The 12,499-nt window shown below is 43.7% G+C and overlaps 1 protein-coding gene across 2 annotated transcripts in view; it reads left to right on the top strand.

Moving 5' to 3' along the window:
• The window catches only part of LOC105471856 (disco-interacting protein 2 homolog C-like), a 220,576-nt gene that overhangs the window by 29,753 nt on the left and 178,324 nt on the right, over nucleotides 1–12,499 (top strand). For both annotated transcript variants that reach the window (XM_071083729.1, XM_071083728.1), the window contains exons 2-3: nucleotides 1,178–1,304; nucleotides 1,987–2,781. The gene's annotated coding sequence lies outside the window, so the exon portion shown is untranslated. The remainder of the gene's footprint in view (nucleotides 1–1,177; nucleotides 1,305–1,986; nucleotides 2,782–12,499) is intronic.

Genomic DNA, 12,499 nt, shown 5'->3' with positions numbered 1-12,499 from the left:
ATTACAGGCTTGAGCCACCGCGCCTGGCCTATTTTTCTATTCTACAGTGCCTACTCTATCATTCCTCAACTTTCCATATAGATGCTGGGTCATTAAGACTTTTTTTTTCCTTTGGTCTGCTTGCTCATCTCTCTGCTAACACTGTGCTGTCCTGAATATTTTTGTTTGAAAATCTTAGAAGTATGTTAGACAAGCCATCACTCTTTTTTTAGATGACTAAAAATGATTAGACATTGGTCATTTTTACTACATATGAAAGAGTAGTTTTTCTTGCCTAAAACCACCTGATTTGGGAATTTATGTGGTTTCATAGGAATAGCATCTGGAAGTGGTGACATTAATGTCATTTTAAAAAGCATGTGTCCTATTTCCTCTTATTCCTTTCTGCCTTGATATTGTGCAATAGAAATTTGAAAAATTGTTGTATTAGTATTGTTAAATATCAATTATTGGTTTTATTTACTACTCAATTAAATTTAATAAGCCTATTCTCTCTTGGCGTAATCACGTGGAATGGGTTCACTTTCACTGTTAACGAGTGACAGCACATGTAAAATATTGTCTACCAGGGAAATTCATTGAACACTTAGTGTTCAGACTGTGTTTTTGTGTCTGGTTCCCTAAGCACCACTGCAGTGACACAAAATAATAGACTTTCAGCAGAAGAAGTTTTGGAAAATATACTGCATAAGCCATTTAGATGCAGTGAGTCATTCTTATTACTTGGGTTAGTGGAATCCCTTTCAAAATGTAAGTTCCTAATACAAACAAAGATTGAAATTTGCGAGCAGGCATTTTTAAGAATAAGTAGTCTCAGGACTGATAATATTAACTCCCTTATGCACATCAGGTAGGACTTTAGTATGACAGATACTAGAAATGTACAAAGTGAAGTTGAAAGGTGACTCCTAGCAGCATATCGTAATCTTATTCCCTGGATTCTCTAATGAGATGGGTGTTTCTACTTTGCTGTTGCCTTTTTGAATAGTTCAATTCTAGCGTTAGTACTGCTGTGTGGGAGGGAGTATGTGTGAACAGAGTAAGAGTCGTGACAATCAAGTCATAGAAAAAATGCTTGGAAATTTTAGAATCATGTAAACAGCTTATGAATTGAGTATACATTCCCAGTGCTCTCAGTCTCACTCATCCTTCTATCCACATGTGTGGAATGTTCTAGGACTCCGTGGCTTTTGAGGATGTGGCTGTGAACTTTACCCAGCAGGAATGGGCTTTGCTAGATTCTTCTCAGAAGAATCTCTACAGAGAAGTGATGCAGGAAACCTACAGGAACCTGGCATCTGTAGGTAAGAATGACAACACATTTCACTTAATTACAGAAGTATTTCCCTATCATCAGTGCTATTTGTGATTTGGAATGGGGCAAGGGAATGATTTGGTGAATAAATCAGGCATGGGCACTGTGTACAATGAACATGAAATCTAGTAATGTTTCTATAGTTTGAAATAATTCATGATAATTTTGTGCATCTGCATTTTAGGAAAAAATGGAAAGACCAGAATATTGAAGATCACTTCAAAAAACTTGGGAAAGATACAAGATAATTTGCACCGAGAAGAGGGAATAAAGTCCTCTGATGGAATCTTAGCATGTAATGAATTTAAAAACAAGCAATCAAAGCAAATAAGAGTCACTTGAAATTCATTTCCTTTTAGAAAAATTTCACCCAAAATGTAACGTGCATCAGTGTAGCAGTCAGTGTTTGGAAAACAGTTTACTTGAAAATAGTATTACAAAATTGTGTATATGAATGTTACTATTTTGTTCATAGCCATGCAGGTGGTAGCTGTGTTTTCAGTAGTAGCCCATTTACTTTCAAATAATTCAGTCATGGCACAAAAACAAAAACAAAACAAAACAAAAATGCATTTTCCCTAGTATTGGTAGCAGTGTAAGTCGAAGACCTATGAATGAGTAGAAAGTTATTACACCAACCAATAATAATGTGCTTGTCATTTTTTTTACAGAAATCATATGGCACAGAGACTGCGTGAAAGCAAAGAAGGTAGTCAGTATGGACAAGTTGTCAGCCACATTCCAAATCTTGATCTGAATGAGAACATTTCTACTGGATTAAAATAATGTGAATGCAGTATTTGTGGAAAAGTCTTTGTACATCATTCCCTCCTTAATAGGCACACCCTAGCTCACTCAGGATACAAACCATATGGACAGAAGCAATATAAATGTGAACAGTGTGGGAAACTCTGTTTCTGTTCCAGGTGTTAGAAGACACAGGATAATGCACAGTGGAAATCCAGCTTATAAATGTACGATATGTGGGAAAGCTTTTCATTTTCTCAATTCAGTTGAAAGACATCAGAGAACTCACACAGGAGAAAAACCCTATAAACGTAAACAATGTGGTAAAGCGTTCACTGTTTCCGGTTCTTGTCTAATACATGGATGAACTCACACTGGAGAGAAACCCTACGAATGTAAGGAATGTGGGAAAACACACAGATTTTCTTGTTTTAAGATGCATGAAAGGACTCACACTGGAGAGAGATGTACCAAATGTGATAAAGCCTTCAGCTGTTCCACTTCCCTTCATGACCATGGAAGCATTCATACTGGAGAGAGACCCTATGAATGTAAACAATGTGGCAAAGCCTTTAGTCATTTCAGTTCCCTTTGTAACCATAGAAGTACTCATACTGGAGAGAAACCCTATGAATGTAAACAATGTGACCAAGCCTTCAGTCGCCTCAGTTCCCTTCACCTCCACGAAAGAATTCATACTGGAGAAAAACCCTATGAATGTAAGAGATGCGGTAAAGCCTACACACTCGTTCCAGTTACCTTATGCGCCACTAAAGAAGTCATGATATAGAGGCTGGGTGCAGTGACTCAGCCTATAATCCTAGCACTTTGGGGGGCCAAGGTGTGTGTATTGCTTGAGCCCAGGAGTTCATAACCAGCCTGGATTAAAACAATGTGAAACAACCTGGGCATCGTGGTGAAACCGTCTCTACAAAAAATAAAATAATGCCGGGCTCGGTGGCTTACGCCCGCTACTCAGGAGGCTGAGGCAGGAGAATGGCTTGAACCCGGGAGGCGGAGCTTGCAGTGAGCCGAGATCGCACCACTGCGCTCCAGCTTGGGCGACAGAGGCAGACTCCGTCTCAAAACAAAAACAGAAAATAATTAGCTGGGCATGGTGGCACATTTCAGTTGTCTTAGTTCTTTTTCAAGGACATAAAAGGCCACGGGGGGTTGGGGGGAAGCCCTATGCATGCGGATCACGAGGTCAGGAGATTGAGACCATCCTGGCCAACATGGTGAAACCTCGTCTCTACTAAAAATACAAAAATAGCTGGGTGTGGTAGCATATGCTTGTAATCCCAGCTACTCAGGAGGCTGAGGCAGGAGAATCACTTGAAGCCAGGAGGTGGAGGTTGCAGGGAGCCGAGATTGTGCCACTGCACTCCAGCCTGGCGACAGAGTGAGACTCCATCTCAAACTTAAATAAATAAATAAAGCCCCTTGAATGTAAGAAATGTGGTAAAACATTTACTCTTTCCCATTCCCTCATAAACATGAAAGAGCTCACACTGCAGAGAAACCTTAAGAATGTAGGAAATTGGCCGGGCGCGGTGGCTCAAGCCTGTAATCCCAGCACTTTGGGAGGCCGAGACGGGCGGATCACGAGGTCAGGAGATCGAGACCATCCTGGCTAGCACGGTGAAACCCCGTCTCTATTAAAAAATACAAAAAAAAAACTAGCCGGGCGCGGTGGCGGGCGCCTGTAGTCCCAGCTACTCGGGAGGCTGAGGCAGGAGAATGGCGTGAACCCAGGAGGCGGAGCTTGCAGTGAGCTGAGATCCGGCCACTGCACTCCAGCCTGGGCGGCAGAGCGAGACTCCGTCTCAAAAAAAAAAAAGAATGTAGGAAATGTGGTCAAGCCTTCAGATTTTCCTGAAGATTTGGGAGGTCTCAGAGTGGAGAAAAAGCTTTTGAATTTAAATTTATGGTAAGGCCTTCGGTTGTATTAGTTCCATTTGAAGACATCAGCTCATTCCTGAGAAAAACCCTATGAATGTCCAAAATGTTTGAGTGTGTCATTTCTCTCATACCCACTCCAGGACATATGAAAATGCACGCTGTAGCTGGCTGGACCTTGTAAATACAAGAACGTACACAGGATTAAAACTAACAGTTTAGAAACTGCAAGAATAGTTTCAGTTTTAACATTTACTTGAAAAGCCGTGTGAAAACTCCCACTGGAAAGAAGTTCTATAAGTGAAGCTTTTCTAATTTGGAAAGCCTGATGCAAATTAATTATCGTGCAGTGCTTGAAAAAAATCTATGAAATGTTACACAAGTTACAAGTATATTGTTTTTATCAGTGGCCCATTCTTAAAGAGTCTTGAGTATGCATTTCACCTTGTTTTGCAGGGAAACCTTGAGGTGAGAGTTCTGTAAATGTTCTTTAAGCAGTAGTACTTGAATTTCATAGATAATGATATTTTCTTAAGTCTGTTGGTAGAATTTTTGTCTCTTCATTTGATAATGTGCTGGATTCATGATTGAATTTGGACGTTTTTCTAATATGTAGGTAAGTTTAATTTTTTTATTTCATTATTATTTGTTTTTGAGATGGAGTGTCACTCTGTTGCCCAGGCTGGAGTGCAGTGGTGCGATCTCGGCTCTCTGCAACTTCCGCCCCCTGGGTTTAAGCGATTCTCCTGCCTCAGCCTTCCGAGTAGCTGGGACTACAGGCAAACGCCACTACATCCAGCTAATTCTTTGTATTTTTAGTAGAGACAGGGTTTCACCATGTTGGCTAGGCTGGTCTTGAACTCCTGACCTCATGATTTGCCTGCCTCGGCCTCTCAAAGTGCTGGGATTACAGGCATGAGCCACTGCACCCGGTCAGGTAAGTTTCATTTGTATGTGTTGTCCTGTGATTAATGGACCAGTGAATAATGATTGTGAATTCTTGGGATTGTCTTACTAGCCTCATTTGGCAAATTTTGATTATCCCTTGTCCATTATACACATCCCACCTATTTTTATTAAATGAAAAACTACTCTTGATGTAAAGATATTTATTTTTTGCTAATAATGAGTTGGTATTAATTCCTAAGTACATACAGTTTACCCGGGAGACGGAGCTTGCAGTGCGCCGAAATCACACCACTGCACTCCAGCAAGGGTGAGAGAGCGAGATTCTGTGTCAAAAAAAAAAAAAAAAAAAAAGGAATATCCTCACTTTTGTAATGTCATACCACTCTCTGCGCTCAAGTTAATCCCTGTTTGGGCCTGTGGGAGCTTACACCATCCTCCTGTATGTATGTAATAACTGATGTCTGGCTTATCTGTTTAGTAATAGATGTTATGTGTTTAACGGTACCAGTAAACATAGGGTGCTAATTCCTTCCTCACCAGTGGGGTGCATGAGACGCTATTGAAACAATTGGCAACACGAATGGAATGGATCAGCCCTCATGCAGGGCACCAGCTCAACTTGACCTACCTGCTGTGGGCTGACTGTTCCGTAACACATCAGCAGTCACCTGGGTCAGAACCGTGAGCTGACGATGGGCGTTCCTTTTGGTCTGCACAGTGTTTTGTGGTCTTCAGGTGTTGTCATCTTCTTCCACACTAAAATGCTCTCATCTCCTAGACATCAGTGTTTAACTGCACCCCAGCATGACCTTTGGCCTGTGCTTAGCAGGCCGTTTTGAGGCCCTGGCTTATGAATGCACAAAAGCACAGCACATAAGCCAACACTTAAGTCCTAATTAGCAAGAATCAGGCTGTATCTCTGCAGTCCCTGCATCTGCTCTGGTCACCATCTCTGTGTGCTTAGGGCAGCCATGTGAACATTATTAATTATTTTACACTCCAAGACAATAGTTATTATGTAAGCAGAAGTAGTGGCCTTGTTTGCTTCTTGTGCTGCTGCTCCCCTTGCTGCTGTACCATACATGATGAGGTGTACATCTATGGTGCCTCATGGTTCAGGCACTGCTGAGCAAAGAAAATGGGAAGAAATAGTTTGATATTAACCCCTACCTAAGCATATGAAGAAGTGTCTCAGCTGCTTTCATTGAAAAATTCCTGACCAGTGTGTGGGCTTTTCTTATAACTGCTGCTTATCAGCTTGTCAAAAGTCTCATCTTCGGACTGCAAGTCCTGACGGCCTTAGTTATAGTGGCCTTACTGCATGTGGAGCTAACCCCAGGAAGATGGAGTGACACTCTCTGGAGGATTAGGTGGTCTCCTCCAATGTGGGTTGATGGGCTTCTGAACTCTTTCCTTTAACCATGCAGAGAGTCTACACTGCCAGTGATCATGTGCCACAACTCTATAGATGTAGAAATTCAAAATATTCTGAAATAGTTTCCATTGAAAGGAAGTAGAAAAGCGGTCTGGTGCCACGCTCCGGATAAGAGAACTAGTAGATGGCTCACAAGAACACTCTGTCGCTACTGTCTGTGCCTCTGTCACAGCAAATATCCTGATCCTTCAGTTTTAAGGGTGCAGGGCCATTTTCCTCCCTTTCTTACTGGTAGTTCTCAAGATTACTGTATGATATGCTGGGAAGGCAATATCCTGATAATCAAGTGACATTGGTCAGAACAGCCCAGGCTCTGTTATAGTCCCTGCTCGAAACAGAATGGCCTTTAATGCTTGTGTCCAGCAAACCACATCCTGGGAGAAAACCCAATGTGGGCTGCTTTCTGGGGTCCCTCAGTTGTAGTGCGAGTGAAGCATTTATAGTCAAAACTCCATCCATCTGCTCTGGGTAGCCTTCCTGATCTTGTGGTAGTGGTTCATATTGAATCCTAGACTTCTGTTGTCTTTTGTTTGCTATTTGTAAGTAATAAATTCACTTCATGGAATTTATCTATGAATGTATTTGGCCTCATTGTACTCAGAAAAGTTGGTAGCCATTGCACAGTGAACCCGCTTCATAATTGGTGAAAACACCTATGGCCCCCTTGTGCCACAGCAAGGAGGTTCATTCAGCCAAACATAAACTTCATGTTTGTAAAACCCTGTAGCACAATTATTACCATGTGGGAGGCCTTTAACAAAGGTGATGCTGATTTGAAAAACTCTGAAGGAAGAAATTTACCCAAATGGGTTGGGTACATGAGAGTTCCTCCTAATTCCAAGAAACCCTTACTCCCCTCCACCTAAAAAGAGTGGAGAGACCGGATGCGGTGGCTCAGGCCTGTAATCCGAGTACTTTGGGAGGCCGAGGTGGGCAGATCACAAGGTCAGGGGTTCAAGACCAGCCTGACTAACATGGGGAAGCCCCATCTCTATTAAAAATACAAAAATTAGCTGGGCGTGGTGGCAGGCACCTGTAATCCCAGCTACTCGGGAGGCTGAGGCAGGAGAATCGCTTGAACCTGGGAGGCGGAGGTTACAGTGAGTCGAGACAATGCCACTGCACTCCAGCCTAGGTGACAGGGCAAGACTCCGTCTCAGGGGGAAAAAAAAAAGTGGATAAGAACTGAAACAGGTTTAAAATTTCAACTAATTGGAAATGCAAGTTTAGAAAAATAATATTTAAAATAAAAGGTTAAATGAGTGCTCATTGAATTTTATGCCTCCACAAAATAGGTTGTGAGTTAACTTTTACATTTATTGAAAGCCACCAAAGTTGGGAAGCCTCCGTGTCTGAAATTCACAGGTGGCTCAAATAAGAATTATACCTGGGGATACCCCAAAGTTTAAATATGGTATCCCCTATGATATTATGAGGAATTACTGTACATAAATCAGGTTGTCTTCCTTTAACTCTGAAAATCATATTATCTTGCCTAAATTCTCCATAACGCATCGCTTCGCAGTATCCTATAGTGGACATGGCTTTTCTGACCAATGAGCACTAAAATTAAGTGTGTGAGACTCACCTATGTTCTTATCAAAATGGAAATCCCTGAATCCCACCAGTTAGAATAACATGACAGAATGTCAGATTTATGGAATATATAAGTTTTCTGTAAGGTTATTAGGTATTGATTCCATTTTATTAATAGATATCAATATATATAGATTACCTATTTCTCCTGTGTTTTAGTATTAATAGATTGTGTCTTTTAATTCATCCAGTTGTCTAAGTTACCAAGTTTGTGGGTTATGGAGATTGTAATATCTTTATGATTTTATCATCCATGGGCTCTCTAATATAAAGTCTTCTTTTAATTCTTAAAGTATTAGGTTGGTGCAAAAGTAATTGTGGTTTTGGACCATGAATTTTAAATTTGTATAACTAGGCTGCAACACATCTTTATTAATCAAAATAGAACCCATTACAATGGGCTGGACACAGTGGCTCACGCCTGTAATCCCAGCACTTTGGGAGGCTGAGGCAGGTGGATCAGGAGGTCAGGAGTTTGAGACCAGCCTGACCAACATGGTGAAATCCCGTCTGTACTAAAAAGACAAAAAGTAGCCGGGAGTGGTGGCATGTGCCTGTAATCCCAGCTACTCAAGAGGCTGAGGCAGGAGAATCTCTTGAACCCAGGAGGCAGAGGTTGTGGTGAGCCGAGATTGCACCTTTGCACTCTGGCCTGGGTGACAGAGTGAGACTCTGTCAAAAAAAAAAAAAAAAAAAAAAAAGAAAGAAAAAGAAAAAGAAAAGAAAAGAAACCATTACAATGAATACATTTTTGCCAATGAGAAATAAACTTGTTTATTCTGTGCTTTCAGGGTTGGTTTATTCTGTGCTTTCAGGGTTGGATGAACTCTTGAAAAGCATTTTCTGCATCCTGCTGGTTGTGTACTTGTTTTCCCTGCAAAAGGTTGTCAAGATGCTTAAAGAAGTGGTAGTTGGTTGGCAGTAGTGGGAGTAGTATCATCATCTCTTCCTTTAGATGACAGGAACAATATCACAGGGTGGGTGTACACCCTGTGTGTTTTTGGAAGCAATGTCATTCTCTCTTCTTTTAGGTTTTAGGATTCATATCACAGGCGGAGTGTACACTCCTTGTTATATTGGATGGAATCTCATTTTCTTTCAACCTGTATCTTTAGAACAATATCCCATGGCAGCTGTCCATCCCTTTAATATTGGTACTAACACCATCTTCTCCTTTCCTGGATATAAGAAACAGTATCACAGGAGGGGTGTACACCCCTTGCAATACTGGTAGTAATATCACCTCTCCCCTGTGGTTATTAAGGACAAAAATCCCAAGGTGGCTGTATGGTTCCTACTTTATTGGGAGTAGTATCATCCACTCACCCTCTGAATAAGAGGAACCATATCACTGAAGAAGTGTCCACCCACTTCGATATTGTCAGCCATGTCATCTTCTTCCCGCCTGGATATTAGGAACGATATCCTAGGGTTGGGGGCTGTGTACACCCACTGTGATATCGAAAGTAAAATCAGCCTCTTTCCCGCTGGATATTAGGAACTCTATCACAGGTGTGTGTGCACCTTCTCAGATATTGGGAAGTAATATGAGCCTCCACCCTGCTGCATATTAGGAACACTATACAGGGGGCAGGGTGGTTGCAGCCACTGCGATATTGAGAGCAATAGTCTTCTCTTTCCCCCGTACATTAGGGTCTACATCACAGGGGTCTGTACACCTTCTGTGATATTAGGATTAATGTTGTCCTCTCCCCTACTGAATGTCAAAAACAGTATCACAGAAGGGTGTACACCCCCTGCGATATGGCCAGTAATATCATCGTCTCTACCTTTGGATACTAGGAACAACATCACAGAGGGTGTGTACACTCCCCTGTGATATAGGGCATAATGTTATCCTCTCTTCCCCTGGATATTAGGACCGATATCCCTGGTGGTGGGAGGTGGAGTACATTAAGAACAATATCACTGGGTGGGTGTACACCCCCTGCAATATTGGGTGTAGTATCCTCCTCTCTTCCCTAGGATATTAAGAACAATATCACAGGAGGGGTGTACCGCCACAGCCCCTGCGTTATTGGGAGCAATAGCATCTTCTCCCCTCTCAACATAAGGAACAATATCCCAGGGTGGGTGTACATCCCCTGCGATATTGGGTGTAATGTCTTCATCTTCCAACGTGGATATTGGGCATAATGTCACGGGGGTGTATGCCTTCTTTGATATTGGGAGCAATATCACCCTCTCCCCTCAGGATTGTAGGCAAAATATCAAAGGAGTTTTACAACTCATGCGATATGAGCAGTAATATCATCCTCTCCCCACCTAGATGTTAGGAACTGTATCACAGGCTACTGTACACTTCTTGCGATATTGGGAGTCATATCATCCTCTCCCATCATGGATATTAAGAACAATATTACAAAGGAGGTGTACATCCCCTGCCATATTGAGAGAAATATGTTGCTCTCCCTTTCGGAATATTAGGAACAATATCGCAGGAGGTGTGTATAACCACTGCGATATTGGGAGTAATATTATCCTCTCTCCCTGAATATAAGAAACAATAACACAGGAGGATGTACACATCCTGTGATATTGGGAGTCACATCATTTTCTCTCCCTCTGGATATTCGGAACAATATCACAGTGGATATGTACACCCCCTGCGATATTGCCACGAGTATCATCATCTCCCTCCCAGGATATAGGGAACAATATCACAAGGGGGTGTACATCCCCTGTAATACTGGGAGTAATATCTTCCTCTCCCCTGCTGGCTATTAGGACCAATGTCACAGAAAGGGTGTACACTCCCTGCTCTATTGGGAGTGATATCTTCCTCTACTTCTCTGGATATTAGGAACAATGTCAATAGGGGTGTACACCTCCTGCAATATTGAGACTAATATCATCCTCTCGCCCCCTGGATGTTAGGAACCATATTGCAGGGGTGGTGTACATCCCCTGCGAAATCGGAAGAAATATCATCCTCTCCACCTTTGGAACACTTTTTAACATAGCTTTGTATGTGGGGAGGACTCGAGTGATTAATCGAATGTTTCATCAGGTGCGGTTCTTCTGTTTCCCAGTTTTGACACAACATTTGGTGAAATTTCCAGGGACTCCTGAGGTCAGCTTCACGGTTTCACTCTGTCACTTTCTAATGCAGTATTCTTTGGGAGTCTTTTCAATTAAGCGCCATCATTTAAAAATAAGTTTTATAATATGCAGTTTCAGGTTAATTCTTCACCTTTGTATCTCAGGCAGTGGCTTCCCACCTGTGAGTAGTCAGAAAGGTTCACGCAGTTTTCCAGGGCGGCCTTTGCATTTACTGGAACTATTAAGAGCTCGTTCCTGCTTCGGCCGTGATTGACACGCAGTGTGCGTGAGGCCGTGCGTGGCTTAGCGTCTTCTGCAGGCTTAGAGGTCACTTTCTGTTCTTCCACAAGCCTGCTCTGCTGTGCCGAGTGTTCACTGCGGGCGACGGTCACACTGTCTGGCACAGGCCACCGAGGCCACAGGGCAGACTCCACGTATCGGAGCCTGCAGAATGGCAGAGTCTGGCCTCCTCACCGCCCTTCAGGGGGAGCAAAAAGCGCAAGCTGTGATCAGAGCTGTGCTAGCCCAGAAAGCCTCCGAACAGGTTTAATTTAGGAATCAGCTCCTACCAACTGCCCATGTTTAGGATGTGTTTGAGTTTTTGTGATTTTTCCTGCTCTGAAGCTACTGGGCTGGCTCTGAGTCACTGAGGGGGAGGAGGGCCGCACAGAGGCTTGCGGCCGTGATAATGAAGGGCTTGTTGCCTCTTGGGACAGCGAGTTCAAACTCTTTGTAATTGTCAGCGTAAATAGTGACCCGCTGAGGACATGGTTGTAATTCAGGGTGGCATGGTTGATTGTTATCCTTGATATCAGGTACCTGCCTCTAAAATGATGGTACCCGTAGTGCGGCTCCAGGAGGGCAGCTCCTGCCAAACACACGTGCTCCTGGGCCGGCGCCTGAAGCCACGGTCGTGCTGCCAGCCAGGCCTGCAGCTGTGGGTGCAGCGGGGTCTTCATGGCACTGAGCGCCTCCCTCGTTTGCTTGTGGGGCCCAGCCCTCCGTCCCTCCTGGTCCCCAATGCGGCTTCTCCCAGGGTTCTCCCAGCCCCGTGCACACCTCCGTCTTCACAGCTTCCGTAGTTTTCTCGTGGGCGGCCAGGTGGGCCCCTGGGCAGGGATCGTGTGTTAGTCGAGTTCTCTCCAGCCTTCCCTGGCTAGTGGCTCAACAGGTCCCTTCAGATGAGTCAGCCAGCTGAGTGCCCGCATGTTCAGGATACTTGTCAGGGTCCCTCCTCAGAGCAAGACCGACATTCACCTCCTCCATAGGACTTTGGACCCTGCCCTGGAGAGATGCCAGCCACATCCAGAGGGGCTGCCCGGGTCCCCGTGGGCTGGTGGGAGTGACTTCTGAGCCACTCGAGGCCCCACTTTGTGTTCCTACACCCCACAAAGTCACTTAACGCGCCATGTTCTGGTGCCATGTGCCTCTCGAGTGTGGCACACAAGCCTGGACGGGGATCTGAGCGGGCGCTGCCTTCCTCAGGCTGCGCTTGTGTTTTAGGGCCCCTGGAACACTCGTGGCTGTGATTCTAG

This window comes from Macaca nemestrina, chromosome 18 (genome assembly GCF_043159975.1).
Source record: "Macaca nemestrina isolate mMacNem1 chromosome 18, mMacNem.hap1, whole genome shotgun sequence".
NCBI classification, from domain to species: Eukaryota; Metazoa; Chordata; class Mammalia; order Primates; family Cercopithecidae; genus Macaca; species Macaca nemestrina.
This window is presented reverse-complemented; position numbering and strand designations above follow the sequence as displayed.